The sequence below is a fragment of the Manacus vitellinus genome, unplaced genomic scaffold, assembly GCF_001715985.3.
Source record: "Manacus vitellinus isolate BGI_N305 unplaced genomic scaffold, ASM171598v3 scaffold_22_pilon, whole genome shotgun sequence".
In the NCBI taxonomy this organism is placed as follows: Eukaryota; Metazoa; Chordata; class Aves; order Passeriformes; family Pipridae; genus Manacus; species Manacus vitellinus.
In genome coordinates, this window is record NW_021939632.1 from 3,298,055 (window position 1) to 3,316,963 (window position 18,909).

Consider the following 18,909-nt stretch of genomic DNA (forward strand, 5'->3'; position numbering starts at 1 on the left):
AGGATTGCTTCACTGACCAAAGTTCTAGCAGTTCATAAAGTACCTTTAATCCACAAATGGACCAAAAATGCCATAAACATTATGGATGCAATTTTCTCAACCCCCTTTCTTTTTCGTCTGTACATAAAGTTTCCAAATGTTACATTCCCAGGTCTTTGCAATTCCTAAGCCATAACCTAGTATATCTTCCACTTATCATTTTTGGGAATGAAGAGAGAAAAAGAAAAAAACGTATTATATTAATATCTACAAATAACACACATTTCAACTTCTTCCACTTCCAAATGTATTTCCAAGCAAAATGGATTGTTCTGCACTTCAGACACAGATAGAAATATATTGAATAAAGCTGATAGAACTCATTCCTTATTTTGAAGTACATTAATGTGACATTTCAATCTGCAGCACGTTCATTCATTATAAGCTGTCAAAAGTCAGGTAGGAGATAGTGCATTTATGTTTTGGTGTTTTGTGTTGTATTAGAGACTAAATGCATTGAAAGTGAGAGCCTTTAATTCTTTACTCCTGACTACAGTTCTGCAGGCAAATACAATCTCAGATTTCTTCTTTTCTGCAAATATTTTTGTCGCAGAATCCCTTCAAAGCACCTTCCCTCATCTCCATCCCAGCAAGGTAGGGGACTGTCCATTAATAAGGACTCTTTCATAATAAAAAAATAAACAAATGAAACCCTAAGTCATTAATCCCTTATAAGAAAAGAAAAGCTAATTATAGAGGCAGCAGAGCTCAGGTGAGTACAATCCTCGGTGTTGAAGTGGTTTAGGGTCAAAAGGCAGCGATGCAGCTTCTGAGTAACCACCTTACAGTCACAGAATGAGTCCAGATCCTTGCTGTAATAGTTGCATGTCCTCCAGTAAAGAGCTGGTTTGTTCCTTAGCCCTGAATAACAACTTTTGCCCTGTGACAGCTGAAGAACACTCGGAGCCCACTGCTCAGGCACGGTATGTTGCTGGAGCTGCTCAGGGTCGGTGCCCCCTTCCCTGTAGAGATGGTGCTCCCGAGAGGAGAGAAAAGGCCCTGTACAGGGCACCTACGACTCCTGCAGTAAAAGCAACGTTTCATGCTGAGCACTCCATTCAGCACTCGAGTGCACTGCTTTGTGCAGGGGATTTGCAAAGATAATATTGAATATCCCTTTCAACAGAAGGCAAATGAACATTGCAAGTGTCACCAGACATGCTACACTAACCTGGTCCCAAAAATCTGTCACATATGCCTGACTTTTTAACCTTTTATTTATGCAAATACAATTGCAGCTACAGAGTCTGCACCACCTTGTATCTTATGTTGATGAATAGTCCTAAAGGCCAATTTTGGTTCAGGTTACAAAGATACAAGTCCAAAGTGATATCAATGACACAATTAATTTCTCATTTGTACCCATGGAGCTGATCAGGCCTATCACCATTTTTGCAGGAAATATAACTAACAACATTTTTGCAAGGATGAGGTCAAGGGTTTCAAACATTACTGCCAATTAAACAGAACAAAACAACCTAGTACACTTGAAGAGTCATCTAAAGCTTTCTCATTGGATTCCTTTTTCTCACTTTATGAAGATTTAATAAGCAACATTAGCACAAAATAATTTGCCACACTTGCGGTCTTAGAGGGAAAAAAAAAAGAAGAGAAAAGCCATAAAGCTAATAAAGAAAGGAAAATTCCATAACAGCAAAGTTCACATCCCAACAACAAGATTTTACGTCTCTGCTGAGAGACCAACAGAGATTTCTTGTAAGTAGATATATGTTTGATGTGAACATTTTTTAATGTTTTAAACAATCTAAAGACATTCAGGGAGAAGAAAACTGGCAGCAATCCACTAAAAATAAACAGTAAATTTAATATTTTATGCTCAGTAAAGCCGAATCAGGATCTTTTTAAGACACGTAATTTAAACAAGTAATCTATTGTTCTGTGGATAGGGAGCATTTCCTCCATCTAATCTACACACTTATTGTTGGATGAGAATCCAGCTTAAGTTAAACCATGCTTCTGCCTTTTAATATAAAATAGTAAACTATGAGGAAAAAGAAAGGAACTTTAGGAGATGATTAATCTTTTTTTGTCTTTTTTTTTAATCAACTGAAATACACAACAACAGTTTAAAGGATGTCCTTCAAGAGTTTTGAGCAACACTGAGCAACTGACTTTGATGATGAAATCTGTACTACCTTTAAAACAATATGGTTTTTAAACTTCTATCCACAGCCAATAACAGATTTTGAAAGAGACTCAATTTCAGTTTAGACTTTGCATCCTTCTATGATATTATTCATAAAAAAATATTTTGGTTTCAGCTGGCCTATGCCTGTAGCAAATTATCCCCTATCAATATGATCTGGAGTCTTGCCCTGACTCTCTCACATCTCACACAAATGCCCAGAGAATGAAGAAGTTTGCATTTCATGTGGTTTGGAGCTGGGAGAAAATCAAGCAAGACGTCTCGGAACAAATGCAGAGTAAAAAAGATGCAGATTCAGTACAGTCAGAAGTAGGGTTAATGATGACTTTGCTCTGTGAAAACACGAATTGCTCCTGAGTCTTAATGAATAACAAGCAGTATTTACAAACAGTCTTGCTTTACAAAGCAGCCAGGGCTTTTCAAAATTGCAGACATGCCAACCCTAAGCAATGCAATAGTGTGTCTGAGGTACCCAAAGAAGTTCCAGATGAACTGGTACCTTGGCACAGCACAGTCCCATGCTGTGTAGAAGTGCCAACTTGACCCTCAAAACAGCACAGTCTGAGCTCAGTACTGCTTGGATTTGTATCTACACTGATTTTGTTTCCAGGGCTGGTTCCTTCAGAGACTTCTCAAGCATTTCTGCTTAATGCTTACTTAACTGTAGACATTTTCCCAAGTACCCAGAAGAGAGTACTGGGAGTCTGGCATCATGGAATACTTTGTATTTTCACCCTCCTAATCAAAGATGCGTGAAAACAGTAAGTATTACACAGTCCCACAGGTCATGAGATTTCCTTAACAATTGTGGTATTTAAATAAATAAATACCTAAAAATGGGGTCTTATTTGCTTTTGAGATCTAACGGATTGTGTTTTCAAACTCTTTTCTTTGACCACAAAGTCTAAAATGGACTTAAAAAAAATTTCTCATAATAATACGACTCAAAGTTGAGGTGCTGAAAATACCAGATGTCAGACAACTTGTGATGCTGCTGTGAAAGTTTGCAGCAGGTTTGCAGTGTGTGGCCAGGTTTCAATATGAAGGTCTGTCAACATTGTCTGGCCTGGCCCACATTACTAGCAATATTTCTTGAAAGCTTTCAGGTTAAACTTGTTTCCCACATGAGAAACTCTGATGCTTCCTGTGTTCCTGAAGTGAGTGTGTTGCCTAGTTTGTTTAATTAAACACGCCATTACGGATGTGAACATGGCAATGACCCAACAATTGCTGTTTCACTCAACCCTGCGAGGACTGCCCCAGTTTCAAGGGGTTAATCTGGGCTCCTGAAAAAACATTCAAGATCCTTTGACAAGTTAGTTTCCCTGTCAAAGGAGTGAGTTTTTAATACAGTAAATATCAAAATTTAGCTAATGTGCTCTATGAGATCAGCTTAAACCACATACAGTGTCTCAGCAAACTGAGATTTCCTTTGTCATTCTAACATTGCTACACAGCACTGTATCAATTGATCTCATACCATCCATGAAAAAGACTGTCTTAGCAAACCTAGCCAAGTGATTATCATAAAATTATTGGATCTTTAATTATTCCTATGACTTACTTCTTAGCTGGAGTTATGGTGACTGCCAGTGACTTAATTCTTCTCGTAAGCCTTCTAATCATTCCTGCATTCATGAATTCTCACCAAACAGCAGCACAAAATAACTAAGATTGGACATTATATCACTAAAAACACATGAACCAAATGTCCTCAATGTCTCCCAGACTAGCACTTCTCCACACTGCTGTAGATAATCTGGAGACCAGTTAAGTCATTTGGAGTTTTCCAGCGACTGAGATGCTGGGGAGAGGAGTTAAGCACACTTAAAACAGAAGATCAACTTTCAATGTGATTATCTCTTGTAGTCCCGTTTCAAACAATACATAAAGGAAATTGAATGCATGTGCTGAAGAATGTTAAGTGCTACATTTAATTAAGGAAATTAGACTTTTATGAGAGAGTCAGAAGAACTAAGAATGATCCAAAGGGTCTCTGCCCAGTGCTTTGAGAAGCCTGACTGTCATTAGTGATCATACACGCACCAGTAATTATTATACATGTGGTCTTGAGGCCACTTCACTTGAGATCAGGGTATCAGATCACATCTCCAGCATCAGTCCTGCTGGCAACAATGAGTTCTTAACCTCATGTTTTGTCATCCTAGTTGATAAGTTACTAGAAAATCCAGGTTAAGCGTTAGACCAAACAGCAGGTCTCAAGCTGGTCATGAATAAGTCCTGCTGAGGGAGAATGTGACTCCATGCTTTCCCTGGATTTGTAACATCTGGCAGGCTAGCGAGTACAGGGTGAGAACAGCTGTTTGAGAACAGAGAAGAAACACGGATATGGAACAGCATGTATGCAGCCTGTGCACAGTCCAGCCCTACCTCAGATAAAATGAGATTTATAACATCATTCAGATAAAAACCTCTGCTCTCTGGCTTTTGTCAGAGCTTACTGAGAAGCATTAGCACTGGATTCTGGAACAGTGGTGCAGAGCACCTCAGGATCATGTGCCCAGCACAGAGCTGGCAGCACACCCTATGCCAAGTGTTATTGATGGGAGGATTAGAGCCTTCATGGCTTTGGCAGCCAGTGAACTGAATATATTCATTAATGAAATTGTTTATACATGCTGAAAATAATAAATCCCAAATCTATTGAACACTGTATGAGGGCTGGAATTAATTATGAACCAGCTTGTAGCAAATCATCTTCTCTGTAAGTTCTGAACTGTAAATAGCAAACTCATACGGTTAATTAAGGGCAGAATGATAACCACTATAACCACACCGTCTCAAAGAACAATATGGGATACATATAAAGAAAAGGGTCCCAAAGGGACATACAGATCAAGTCCAATCACTGCTTTTGGCAGCTAACCACAGTATAAAATTTCCTTTCATAAAGGGATGAAGCTCCACCTGAAAACTAGTGAAGTGCTTCAGCTCAGTTTCTCCTATGAGAAGCAGTTCCAGAAACTTTCTGCTCATTACTGAACTCATCATACACTCTCTGACCCAAATAAGACTCATGTCCAGTTTATACACATTTACTCTTAGGCTAACATTTTCCTTCAAGTTAAAAAAGTTCTTCTCCCGGGTGTTTAACCTTTTCCAGTGTGGACTGGGGAGGGTTCATTGTCTCTCCTGCTGTTTGTTTTACTAGAGCCCAGTGCTTTTAACTCATCTTAAGACACACAGCCTCTCTCTGCATTTGTTCTAGTTCAGATATCTTTCAATCTCAACTAAGGTCCTAGTAGCACTTTGTGGAATGTTGATTTCTTTTTACTGGAAATACTCCAGTTGAAATCATGTACGATAACCTTTGCTTCTGGCATCAACTTTAGAAAAGAAGATACAAAAATGAAAGAGCAACAAGTACTGGATCACCAGTACTTACCATCTTTCTCTTGGCAGCCTCCTGCGTAAATAGTATCAAAGACCAGTAGTGTTTACTGGATTTGCTCTGAAAAGAATAACTTGGGTGATGTTCCAAATAAGAGCAAGTTCAAGAGCACTTAGGAAAAATATGAGGCAGGGTCTTGAAATAAACTCCTGGTAGTCTCACATGTAATGCACCAGGCATAAATGCATTCTCCCACTATGCTTCCATATGCTGCTAACAAAGAGAAAAATATTGGTAATCTAAATGAATGTCTTGCCAGATTAAATCCTTATTAGATTAGTGCTTTTCCGTCTCTTCCAATTTGTGGACCCCATACAATTGTTCAAAGCAAGTGCTATAGCAAATTGGAATCCTCAAACCATAAATCTGCTTTATCAAATACCTTTACCAACTACTAAGTTGTCATTTAATATCCATGATCCACAGGTTGGGAAAGGTTGGAGATAAGCATACATTGCTTATTAAAGAGAGATCCATATAAGAGTCCATGTGCATTTTGGATTTTCGAAACTGTCTGGCCAGTGTTAAACTAAGTAATCTACAACAGAAAGTGGAAAGTTCCACACTGAGAACATCTACAGCTAAGCAAGTTCATTTTCATATGTTTCCACAATATAAACAAAATAATAACACACGTAGAACAGTAACTGCCAGAGTCCCTCTCTTGAGGTTTACAAAGTTTCCAGCTACAAGGTCTATTCCTATCTCATTAAGGGAGTTCAAGTATTCACAGCAATTCAATTAAACAAAAATGAAGACATATTTCTTACATCCTTTGCAATTGAATTTAGCCAGTACTTGAACAAAAAATAATACTGTGCAACAGATTTGTGGCACATATACCGTCTGCATTGACATGCAAGGGCCTGATCCAGGAAAGATTTGCGTGTGAGCTATCTTTATAAAAGACAATCAAGAAAGTCCCCTATTGCATCCAGACTAGAATCAGAACTGCAGTTTAATTGGAACTAGTGTCTAGGTCACCCGTACATCTGGGAAAGGCCTGGGAAAGGCCAACCGAAGTGCAACATCTCCATGAAGGAGCACATGAGAAATGCCAACAGCCTGAAGAATCAGGACATTTACCCAGAAAACAGAAAAATCCCTACTCTTAAGCTCTGAGCTAAATTCAGTGGAACAGAGGGCTGATTCTGGCTGTCCAGACTAGCTGGGCAAGAAGCCAGAAGGGGGCAAGAAACCAGAAACAAAGACCCAGCAGGTAGAACAGGGGCCCTCAGTAATCAGAGCCGGTCCCACAGCCCCTGAGAGCTTATAGTAACCAGGTTTAAACAAGAGATCATCACACAAGTTCTGGTAGCCAAACAAGTCCAAGCTTCCTGACTATGAAATCAATCAGCAGGTCAGGATCAGGTTCAGTGAGGGTAGCCAGGCTCAGACACAGCCCTGTGACCATAGCACAGGTCCACAAGGATGAGGAAGGTCCCAGGTCATGCCACAAAAGCAGCTGATTGTTCAGTGTCTGGCACAGCAGGGCTCATGGCCTGGCAGGGCAGGGCTGTGGAAAAGCTGGAGGTGAGGTTGGTCAGGGCCATCAATGTCCATCAGTGCCCACATGGCCCTGACACGGGGCTGGGTATGTGAAGGGTCACCAGGCAGCAGTGCAATGGCCCCAGAATAAATTCTGGACTTAAAGAAAACTTTGATGGCACATTTAATTTTTTTCATGAATCAACAAATTTGATGAAAACTGCTTCAACAGAAAAAAAAGCCCCAATATGCTGTAATTCCTGTCGCCACTCTATAAATACAGTCTTAATGAAATCAAATTACTTGTAGCTTTAAAATAGAACTCGGCATACATCTAAATGCTTTGCTAAGCCAGGGCCTAAATACAATGTTGTGTTTGTTTTTCTGTTTGTCTCTTGTTTACAGATGGTGATGGACAAGGCAATACTTCTGCCAGATCTTTCCCTTTCACATGTGTTCGGAGCGGTCCACAGCCAGGATAAATTGATGCCGTTCCAACAAGGCCAATTTACACCAGCTGAAGATTCAGACCCACAGCTGTATTTGTGTAACCTCAATGCTGCATGAACACAGTTTTTCCATTATAAATATCTGTATATATGATTCACAGAGTACAGTAAGTTTAAGCTTCAGCACATTAAATTATTCCAGACAATGGGCCCAACTGTCAACCCACTAGAAAATCAGCTAGATGTGTGACGTGACAAATAGCTTTGTATTTATATCAGAGCACCATTTCCAACATATTCACACTGAATGTTCCTACTAAATGCCAGAGTAAGAGAACTGTGTATTTTTTTCCTGACAGATATCAAGCCACAGCCATGCACAAAGCATGTGATTCCTATAATGTTGAACAAAGAAGCAAGAATTTTATTGTTGAAGATGGGAGAAAATTACAGCTCCCAAACAGATAAATATGACTAATGATATCTGGGCGTATTTTATACGTCTGTGTTGTTTGCTTGCTTTTTGAAATATTGCACCGTTCCACCACACCTAATAACATCAAGCACTCAGGCATTCCTGGAAAGGATTTTCTGTTCCTTAAAATGGAAATGGCCTGTCCTGGGCACAGATCATCTACAGAGAACTTCCTACTGTCTAAGTGCAAATTAATTCATTGGCTGAACACGAATTGTAATACTAAAAGATATAAACAGACAACAGTCTCATGAATGCAAACCACAGTGTAAATTATGAAAACATCACAGTGGGTTCCCAGATGAGGGATCTTCCTCTCAGTTTTCAGAAGAAATTTTCATTTGGTTGTAAAACGCCATAGAAGTTTGGTGACTTTACTATAGACCCTGGTTCTATTCCTGGCTGAATGTGTAACATTCTTGTCATTCCAAATAGCTGCCATGAAAAACAAAAACTGCCAGATGGGTGTTTACTGTTTTGTACCAGAATCATGGCATTTCCACTAGCAAACCCACCTATGTCTGAGACCCAAAGATACAGCCGTGGTGTAATCACAGGTTTAAAATCCTGACATGCCATGGCACTTTGTGGCTGGAGCTGAGATCTCTGCACAGATGGAAAGCAGAGGATATCAGCTTTTTGCTGGATTTTGGGGGGCCCAGCCCTCCTACCCCTGTGCACCGGCTGTTTCCCCATCCCATGAATCAACTGGTTCAATCATAGAATCAACCAGGTTGGAAAGGACCTCTGAGATCATCAAGTCCAACCCTTGATCCATTGTGGTTACTAGGCCATGGCACTAAGTGCCACATCCAGTCTCATCTTAAAAACCTCCAGGGACAGAGAATCCACCACTTCCCTGGGCAGCCCATTCCAATGCCTGATTACCCTCTCTGTAAAGAATTTCTTCCTAATATCTAACCTAAACCTCCCCTGGCACAGCTTAAGACTGTGCCCTCTTGTCTTACTGATAACTGCCTGGGAGAAGAGGCCAACCCCCACCTGGCTACAACCTCCTTTCAGGTAGTTGTAGAGTGATGAAGTCTCCCCTGAGCCTCCTCTTCTCCAGGTTAAACAACCCCAGCTCCCTCAGCCTCTCCTCATAGCACTTGTGCTCCAGTCCCTTCACCAGCCTTGTTGCTCTTCTCTGGACCTGCTCCAGCACCTCAATATCCTTCCTGAACTGAGGGGCCCAGAACTGGACACAGTACTCCAGGTGTGGCCTCACCAGCGCTGAGTACAGGGGAAGAATCACTTCCCTGGACCTGTTGGCCACACTGTTCCTGATACAGGCCAGGATGGCATTGGCCTTATTGGCTACCTGAACTGGCTCATGTTCAGCTGGCTCATGTTCAGCTTCCAGTCAATCCAAACTCCCAGGTCCCTTTCTGCTTGGCCACTCTCCAGCCACTCTGTGTCCAGCCTGTAGCGCTCCATGGGGTTGTTGTGGCCAAAGTGCACTCGGCCTTATTGAACCTCATCCCATAGGAATCAGCCCAACTCTCCAGTCTGTCCAGGTCCCTCTGCAGAGCCCTCATGCCTTCCAGTTGATTGACACTCCCCTCCAGCTTGGTGTCATCTGCAAATTTACTAATGGTACACTCAATCCTCTCATCTAAATCATCAAGATATTAAACAGAGCTGGGCCCAACACTGATCCTTGGGGGACACCACTGGTGACTGGCCACCAGCTGGGCGCAGCACCGTTCACCACCACTCTCTGGGCCCAGCCCAATGTTTTCCTCAATGCTGGCAAAGTTGCAGAGCTGGGACAGCAGTGTCCTCATCTGGTGCGGGGGCACAGGTGGCTCCACAGGTGGCACTGGGTCTCGCTGCCCTCTCAGCATCCCCCTGGATTTCATGAGGTGGCATCTCCTCCCAGGGGGGAGAACCACCACACACCAGAGCCTGACCATGGTGCCAAAACACCCATCAGCCAGAGAACATCTGGATACAAAGTGCTAGGGAAATAAAATGATGGCTGCTGAGGGCTGGAGACACTCTGTGGGGTCTCACCTGGGGGACAGTGAGTGGCTCATACCAGGGCAGGGACTGTAAGGGACAGCAGATGAAAAGATGTAAGAATCAGAGAATAGCTGTAACAGCAGCAGAAAAAAAATTACACAAATATTATCCCTGCCCCATCATCCCACCAAAAAAGTTTTGATGGACTGGGTATAAACGAAGACAAAATTAAGGGAAATTGAATTTGGGGAAGAGTAGGTGTTTATGGCATTGCGTCCTGGTTTTTCCTTTTAACACCCAAATTAAGAGCAGACATTTGTGTTCATTAGCAATAAATTGAGCAAAATTCCTCAACTCAAGACTGTTTCCTTTACGACACCTCTTCAGCACCTGTGTAGGACACAAGGCATCCAGGACTTTGATGCCAAATAATACAGAGGGGCCTTGTGAGACATGAAGATTGAAGACAATATTTCTGAATTAGTTTCCATCATGATATGTGCATGATATGTAAGATGCAAAGACAGAATGATGTGGTTTAAAATTACATTGATACTTCTGGAAGTGATCCACAGACCATGCTCCTGGTTTTTCCTCTTAAAAAACCCTCACCAACTCCTGGGTAGGCAACCTCTCAGCTGCACACCCACCTTTATCTGTTCCCTATAAATAGATATGAAGCATAATTTAAGATACACTTTTAAAATCCCAAGCTCTGCCAAGTGTGGGCCATTGAAAGCATTTCAGCCAGGCCAGGAAGACATTAATTTAGAAATAATCACATGGCTACATCTGAAAGATGCTGCACAGTAAGTCTGTGAACCTCATGCACAGTTTAATTACATTATTTCCTGACAGCTAGTCTCTTATCACCTAACCTTCTTGAAGATCAAAGCAATAAATTAAAAAAAGCAGCTTTCTTCTCTTTTTCTGTATGTGCTGGCCTCTCTCTTTTTTTCTAGAAGTGTGGGCTTTGTTGCCCTTTAGAGCATTTGGGTCTTCTAGTCTTCATTAGATAAAACACAACTTCATGCTTAAAATATGCTATAATCATCCTTAAAAATGAGGTTTATGTCTGTGTTCAGATGCCAAAACAGATTCTTGTGCCATACTGATCAGGAGAGCATTCCTGTGCCTCCCAGCGGTGCCAAGTTGGAGATGCTGAAACGGTCTTGAAATGCTCCCTATCAAAATTGGCAAGCAAAAGAAAGAGGAAATTTCTGCAAATGCAAAAATACTCCACCAGAACATACTGCCTTCAATTATTTTTGGACCCATTTTAATGTTCATGGAGGAAGCAAGAGGAATAGTAACTGCGTATCCAGTGTCGGCAGCAGGAAACTACAAATAGCAGAGCACACCATGTTCCAGCTCCAGCAGCGGCAGAGCCGTTTCCTTACAGTCAGGAGTGGACGGGCTGTGAGGCGGCTGCTGCCAGAGCCTGGAAACATAAAGCAGGAACTACGCCATCCCTCGGATAATGTTCTGCCCTCTTACACCGAAAGGTCAGCAGTGTGTTGGATGATCCAGTGTAAATGGGATAGAAGGTGTCCCCTGGTGCTGTAACTATGCTATAGGGCATGCTTAGCACGAAGGAAATGCGCAAGGCTTCCTCCTCCCGAGCTGCAGCAGCAGAGAAAGGCATTGTTATTGCTTTTACATTCCCATTGAAAAGACCAGGTTCAATTCCAAGTGCTGTGGAGGCAACATATTTAGCTGCCAGCAAAAATAATAAAAAAACCAAAACAAAACAAAAACAAACCACCAGATTTGGCAGTGCAGAACAGGGCAGAATGAATTTTAAAAGAAAGAAGGAAAGCACTAAGATATCTATATTACACATCAGATTGGGGCTCCTACTGCAGGACAGGCTTTCTCTGTGACAGGAGGCAAGGCAGTTAACCCCTGTGGTTTTTAATTCCCAATTTTTAGCTTTGAACTTTGCATCCTTTGTACTTCCATTTTGCTGCTCCAAAGCCAATCCAGATCAACAGAAATCAGTGTCTGGCAGATGACTGCCCTTCATGATGGACAGCTGTCCACATCTGAAAAATCAGTACAAATGCCTTCAGAAGATTCTTAATGTGCTTTGCTTCTGGAGTCTGAACTCAGGTCATGGAAGTGTGAAGGGAGGAAGTTTGTACCCTCAGAGCTGTCAAACCAGCAACTGACTCATTGCAGGAGAAACAGAAATGTCAGTGGTAGGCTCCAAAAGGGGTCCTGCCCCCTTCACCACAGGGAAAGAAATGATGGTTGCAGCAATGGTAGGTGACATTCACCACTAAAATAACAGCCATAAGGAAGAGGATTTCTGATATATATTTACCCTGTTCCCTGTATTGCTCTGCTCAGCAGGCAAGGCAATCCCACACTTCCTCAAACCAGATGGCAAAACAGGGTTTGTAGCTGCTTTCAGTTGTAGGAGCAGCACAAAGCAGTTGGTATGTACTTGTGAATTTGTCCTGTGGTTGTTAGCTTTGTCCCCAAGCTTTCTACTGATGGATGGAAAGGCAGAAAAGCAAACGTTCACAATGCTATCGGCACACAGGGAAAGACCCCCCGTGGTCTTGACTGATAAATAGGAAAGTAGCAGAATACAAGCTTGACACGGTGAAAGCTTCTTTGGATTATCATTAATAATGAAGACTTTTTGCTTTTACAGTCCAATTAGCAGAACTGAGCTCTGTTTGTGCTTTAAGGAAAGTTGAAAACTTCTATAATTATCTCCTGATCTTGCAAAAATCTGTGTGTTTTTTTTTCCTACAGGTACCAAGAACAGGATCTTATTAAGTGTGACTAGCAGTGGTCAAAATAATGAACACTTCCCATAGAGCCCACCATGATTACTTCCCGCTCCAGCAACTCTTCACTCTAGATTGGGGACAACAAATTGTGGATGGCATTAACAACCTGTCAGAAGCTGATTTCATATTAAACAGAGCAGATGTCAGCTCACTGCATCTTTAATTCAGAGCTACAGCCTGCAAAGACTGCAAGTCCCGACATGCAGGTTCCTGAGCTGAGAGATATGGGCTATGCAGGATTCATCTTCCTCTTAAAGGTGAAGGATTTTTCAAATAATTTATCCTTGTAGGTGCTGGAGAGGATTTACCTCCACAGTTCCCCAATGATTCTTTTGTGTCCATGACTAGGTGAGAGAAATTGCAGATTTGACACAGTTTAGCTGCCACTCTGAGAGCCTTCCAAAATGAAGGTGCTGATCCCACTATGAAATCTCTTTAGCACATGACATGTATGCTCATAGCATCAAAAGGAACTGCCAACACACACTCTGTGCACAACCACCCTGGTTATAACATTTTTTCTGCTTCTAGGCCAACTTTGTTCTTTTATTTGTTTTATTAAAACAAAAAAATTAAATTCTGAGAGCCAGTAAACCCAGTAATTTGGGAAATCCATGAGCCAAAGCCCTGTTACGCTACCACAGAGCTTCATAAAAAAAATCAGTAAAGATGTATTCATAGCATCATACTGTCTATTCAGCTGCACTGAACACCTCATAGGTGCTTACCCATGACAGAGAGTACCAATGTGCTTCAAGACAAAGCAGGAGCAGCACTCAGTAGCAAGAATTCAATTATTTTAAAATGCAGGAAGGAAAAAGAAAAAGAAACACAACAAAGAACACATTTGAATAAACACTGAAAATTAATGAAAACCTGCTACAATAGAGTTATTGCTACATACTTTCAATTCTCACCTGCTTTTTAGAACCTTCTTTGTTCTAAGATGTGTGAAGTAATTAAGTAAAAGTGATTAGAGCTGGCATACATTCATTTGAGGAAATAAACAGATTTTTAGAAATGAATATACAGTTTCCCTCTTTGATATGTACTTCTCGTGTTGGTCCTTTGTGCTTGATTGGTGCTATCAGAAAAGTCCTGCTCAAAACAGCTGAAGTGAAGCCGAATATTTGCAGTATCGTATTAAAGCAACCCAAACCATGTGTGCATATATATCTGTATTCAGTAGGAATGTTTCCATACCCTTATAACTCCAAAAGCATTCTACAACTGAAAATATGCACTTCTTTGCTTGAAACAACCAATACCACAGTCAAATTCAGGGCCTTATTATGCTACATGCCATATAAACAATCACTTAACTATTGTTTATACACCCAGCTCAGTCTCAATTTAAGCCTCCTTTCCATATCACCTATATAATAATTTTTCTAACATTTTAAGATCTGATATTGTAAGACAGTGTCTGCCAATTCAACAATTTGGGAACCTATCTGCACCTATTTTCTGTGGTCTGCCTGGTATTGGAAATTCTGTGTCAGGGACACTTCATGTTGAACACGAGGCCTATCCTCTCCTCTGCTTTAGTTTTAGAGTGGGCTTAAGTACAAAGGATGGGACAAGATGATCTTCTATTCACATGGCAGCTTATTTAAGCTGCTAGCTGACTTTCCTTCATAACATTGGCATCCCAAGTCTGATTTTATGAACAGTTGTCTAGTGAGAATCTCTATAGCAAAAAAAAAGGTACCATATGTTAAGGGAAACTTCAGATTATAAAAGAAAGCATTTTTCACTGGCAATATGAGGGAGAAGATGCCAGATTTGGAAACAAGGTTTCCAGAGAGAACAGACACTATGTGCTCTGTTCAAGAGTCCATAGCATGAGAAGAGACAAAGATGCCAAGGCAATTTAAAATACTTAGACTAAATGTTCCTCTTGAGCAACATCTACTCCAAATCCACATATGTAGAGGTCTGTATATTCCTTCTCTATGATAAAAATGAGAACCAATTGTGTCAAGAACACTTCCAAAGCTTGTTGTTCTTATATTAGGAGTATTTCAAGCGCTGGAAAATCAGGCTGCCCATGATGTTGCAAATGTGTACTAACACAACTGGAATACTGGAGGGGGAGGCACCAACATGGACAGACAAAAATATGGTCTTACTACCATAAGCAGGTGGCACTGGCTAATCCTGCCACCGGCAGGGCTGGAGCCACAGTCAGAAACTTTTACCAGAGCATGATACACTTTCTGGCTCAGGCAGTGCCTGTCAGGGGGGAGCTCTTACAGACACCATGAGTCCTTCACTGATTTCAGTAGAAGCTGAGACTCTCTCTGTTGTACAGGACCAGGTCTCTGTCTTCTTAGCAGACAACTCAGGGAGACCTCAAGCAACAAAATGCAATCAGATCAGGGATACAGCTAAAACTGGCCTAAAACTGAGTGTTTTCACCCAATGAAGAGGGAAGCAGATACTTTGGTCTGAGAGGGGTAGGTACCAACAACAAATTGGTCCTCTCAGAATGCCTTTTCTGAGACCATGGGTAAGAGATTTAATTTATTCTCAATGGTAAATTCTTGGTCACTCTTCTCATAAAGCCCTCAGCAAACACATGCCTGTTCACAAACACAGACTGCCAGTTCAGTGCCTTTCCCAGACAGTATCTATACCCCAAGGCCCTGTCCTTTCTCTGCACAGACATTTGGAATGGGCTAAGGATAAAAGAAACATGCTTAAATGAGCCTCACTTGGACCCTCAGTCAAATGTCTGTGCAGAAGACACTAAGCTCATTGACTCCTTTTATTGCAGAAGTCTTACAGAGCTTACCCCAGGTCTAACAACACCCCCCGTGCTCAAAATCTCCAGGAAAGCTCCTTACTGTGACGCTCACTTACTGTGCTGTTGTGATATCCATGGTGTAAGTACTTACATGGAAAATCCAGGGCATGCTGAGTTCTGCACACCAATGTGGTATTCACATAACTTAAATGAAATCTAAATCCTATACAAAAATCCATGCCTAATCCATGATTATTATGCCTGTATGATTATTACTGTTAACTGTTAAATACCATTCATTCAGTAACAAATCCTTTCACAGTGAAACAGCACCCAGGGCAAATGTACTTCTCCTTGACGCAAGGCACTAAGGATGTGCTCTCAATCTTGATTCTGGTTCTGTCCCCTCTTAATATGCTTCCTGCCTCCTCCCCAGTCCTAATTAACCACCTCCCCAGAACTCATTCATTTTGTATTCATTTCACATATGACAGCTCCCTCTGTCAGCTTCTTAGTACTCCCCTTGTTGGCTTCCCACTCTCCTTCCCTGGGACACATCCCTCTTACAGTAATTTCTAAGCCAATAATTCACATGAAATCTTGGAGGCAATTGTATATCTGGCACATAGCACAGATCAAAGAAACCGAGTGCTTCCTGCAGTGAAATAAGAGAGGAGAAATGGTCCTTCACTGAGTGGATTTTATCTTAGTCGGAAGAGTCTGTCCCAGGTGCTGTGCCTGTTGACATTATCTGGATCCTTAAGGGTTAATAGGACATTGCAAACAGAAAAACTCTATTGTTTGCTTATGTGTCACTTCGAGGGTCTCTTGATACTCCTAAAGGAAAAAAAAAATTGAGGTGATGGGAAATGTAGAAGAAAGTGAAGATGTTGCTAAAAAGATAATCTTTTTAGTCTTTCTTGTGCTGCTTTTCCAGAAAGTCAACTAAGACCCATTTCTATGAAATGCTTCCCCACACATCACTTGACTAAAGGAGCAGTTACAATTGCTCTACTTAATGGACTGTAGTAAAATAAACTGCCTTCTATTAGCAAGAAGGATCACACAATCAGATTTGTAATGCATTTTATTACAGAACATACAGCATCAGAATTTTTAAGCGCAGTAGAGGGGAAGAAATGTATGAAACAGTTAAAGTGAGTATCATACAGACACAAATATACTGATAGTTTTCCTTCTCTCAAACATCAAGATATCAGTGGTTCTTTCTTAAAGCCATCTTTTCTCACCTAAACCACACCATAAATTTCCACATTTTACGTTCTGTTATCCATCAAAGCCATCTTGCATCTTTTTACACGAAGAGTAGCTTGCAGAGCATTCCTTCCTTCTGAGGAACACGAACCTTTGGCAGATGTAATACTTCAATAACAACATGAGCATGGTTCAAACACTCAGATTATATACTTCTCAGATACTCTTCTCCCTCCACTGTATTTGCTGTGGAGCTAGAGCTTATCTGTATTTTTCTAGACTAAATCTGTCTGGTCTTAAGTGACATTCTAAACAAGGAACTCCTAAATTTTCTCTAGCACTTCAGGGTGGGTATATTGTTAGTTAATGGCTATCTTGTGCTTCTGCTGAAAATCAGTAGAAGTCTTCCCAATACTTTCATGGGGGATTGGAATAGGATACTGGACAGGAATAGATGACATATCTGTGATTTTCCTCCTTGGGAAACCAATGCCAAATAATTTATTTCACTACATTGGGGCCAAGTTTAATAGCACTTATCCAGTAAAATAACATATCAGTTCCCTTATTTAAGGAAATCTGACTGAGGAAGAGGCCTGAAGCAGGTGTGAGAAAGGAGGGACACAGTGTGTGCTGTTCAGTGCCACGGTCTCACTGCCCACACTTGCAAAGGGAGCAGGATGCAGGAGAATTGATGCAACTGTTACTGCACCCTATTTCCCCCTTAATCATTTTGCTTATAGCCCCCTCCAAACTTGTCTTCTATCTATGAACTTTGCATTGTTAATCTCCAGTCACTCTTGTGCTCACTGCCCAATCACTCACACTCCAATCACTGTTGTGCTCGCTGCCCTTCCAGCTGGTCACATCACCTGGGAAATGGGAGCAACAGCTGCTGTGGGGTATGAGCTGCAAGCCGTTTTTGCTTCCCACTCCCTCTCACTGAAGCCACCTGCAGAGCAGCAGCACCACGGCAGCCCCCAGCAGCCAGCACAGCTTCCCAGAGCCTGCTCCACAGGGAAAATCACAGGCAGAGCTGTGTTTTTTCAAAGGGAAGCTTTGGTGTACATGAGGCAGTTGGTTTTGACTGCAAGCCTGCTGCTTCACTGCTCCTTGAAGACTAGATGTGGCCTGTGGTTTGCCACTAGACTTTCTACAAAGCTGGCCTGATCCAAATAAAATGTTTCTCCCACCGCAAACTTCCAGTGAAATTCACTTGTGGCATTTTCTAACTACCATTGCCATCTTTTGGAGTCAGCCTTTGTGTAGTGGATGGGAAGTCAGGAAGCAGAAGGGGAGGTGAGGACAGAGAGAACGTGCAAAGACCCCTCTGCCTCCTGTTGGGGCTGACCCCAGTGGTGTTAGAGCAGCCTCCTCTTTGCTCTGCTGTGACAAGTTTACAGTGGAGACTCTCAGTTCAGTCCAGCTGGTGACTATACTGTTTATACTTAATGTGGACATTGCTGATTACATCATGATAGCTGTTTTTCATTCACATACATGCCAGGGTAGTAAAATTGATATGGAATCAACCCAGAATGATGTGGAAATTCCTACAAAAAGTCAAATTGGGTGCCAGTTACAAATGATTTCCAGAAAAGCTGGAAAGTACAGCGTGTAAGGATAATTTTTGTCTTTTTTTGGTATTTATTCAAGTGCAAAACATGTGGACTCTTGCCTGAATTAGCCTCCCTGTCCAGATTTCAACCAACCAATTATCATTTCTCAGATAGTTCTAATAGTTGGATCTACGCAGATCGTGGTTTTTTTGTTTCAAACAATATTCAGTTTAGACTGGGCTACATTTTTTAAGTTACTGGTGACTAAAAATATTTTCCCTGTTACCCAGTAAAAACATACTGAAGCCTCAGTTCTAGTTTCAAAATTATATGTATGTACATATGTATTTCTATATTAGTTGGTGAGGAATAAATTTGTTGAACAGAGCTATGCCAGCAGCTGAAATGTGTTATTTATCAGCAGATCATTACAGTCAGCACTGCACAGCATGTGAGCTTCCTCACACCCCTCTGCCAAAGCTCCCCACGTGGCTGACCTGCCTGCTGACTTGAGCTTCAAGGAGCTTCCAGTCTCCATCTGGGGATTCAATCTCACTGCACTGCTTCTGCCTATGTGAGAGCTCCAC

The 18,909-nt window shown here is 41.5% G+C and overlaps 1 protein-coding gene across 11 annotated transcripts in view; it reads right to left on the reverse strand.

The window, feature by feature from the left end:
- The window catches only part of KALRN (kalirin RhoGEF kinase), a 330,405-nt gene that overhangs the window by 276,414 nt on the left and 35,082 nt on the right, over positions 1-18,909 (reverse strand). The window lies entirely within an intron of this gene.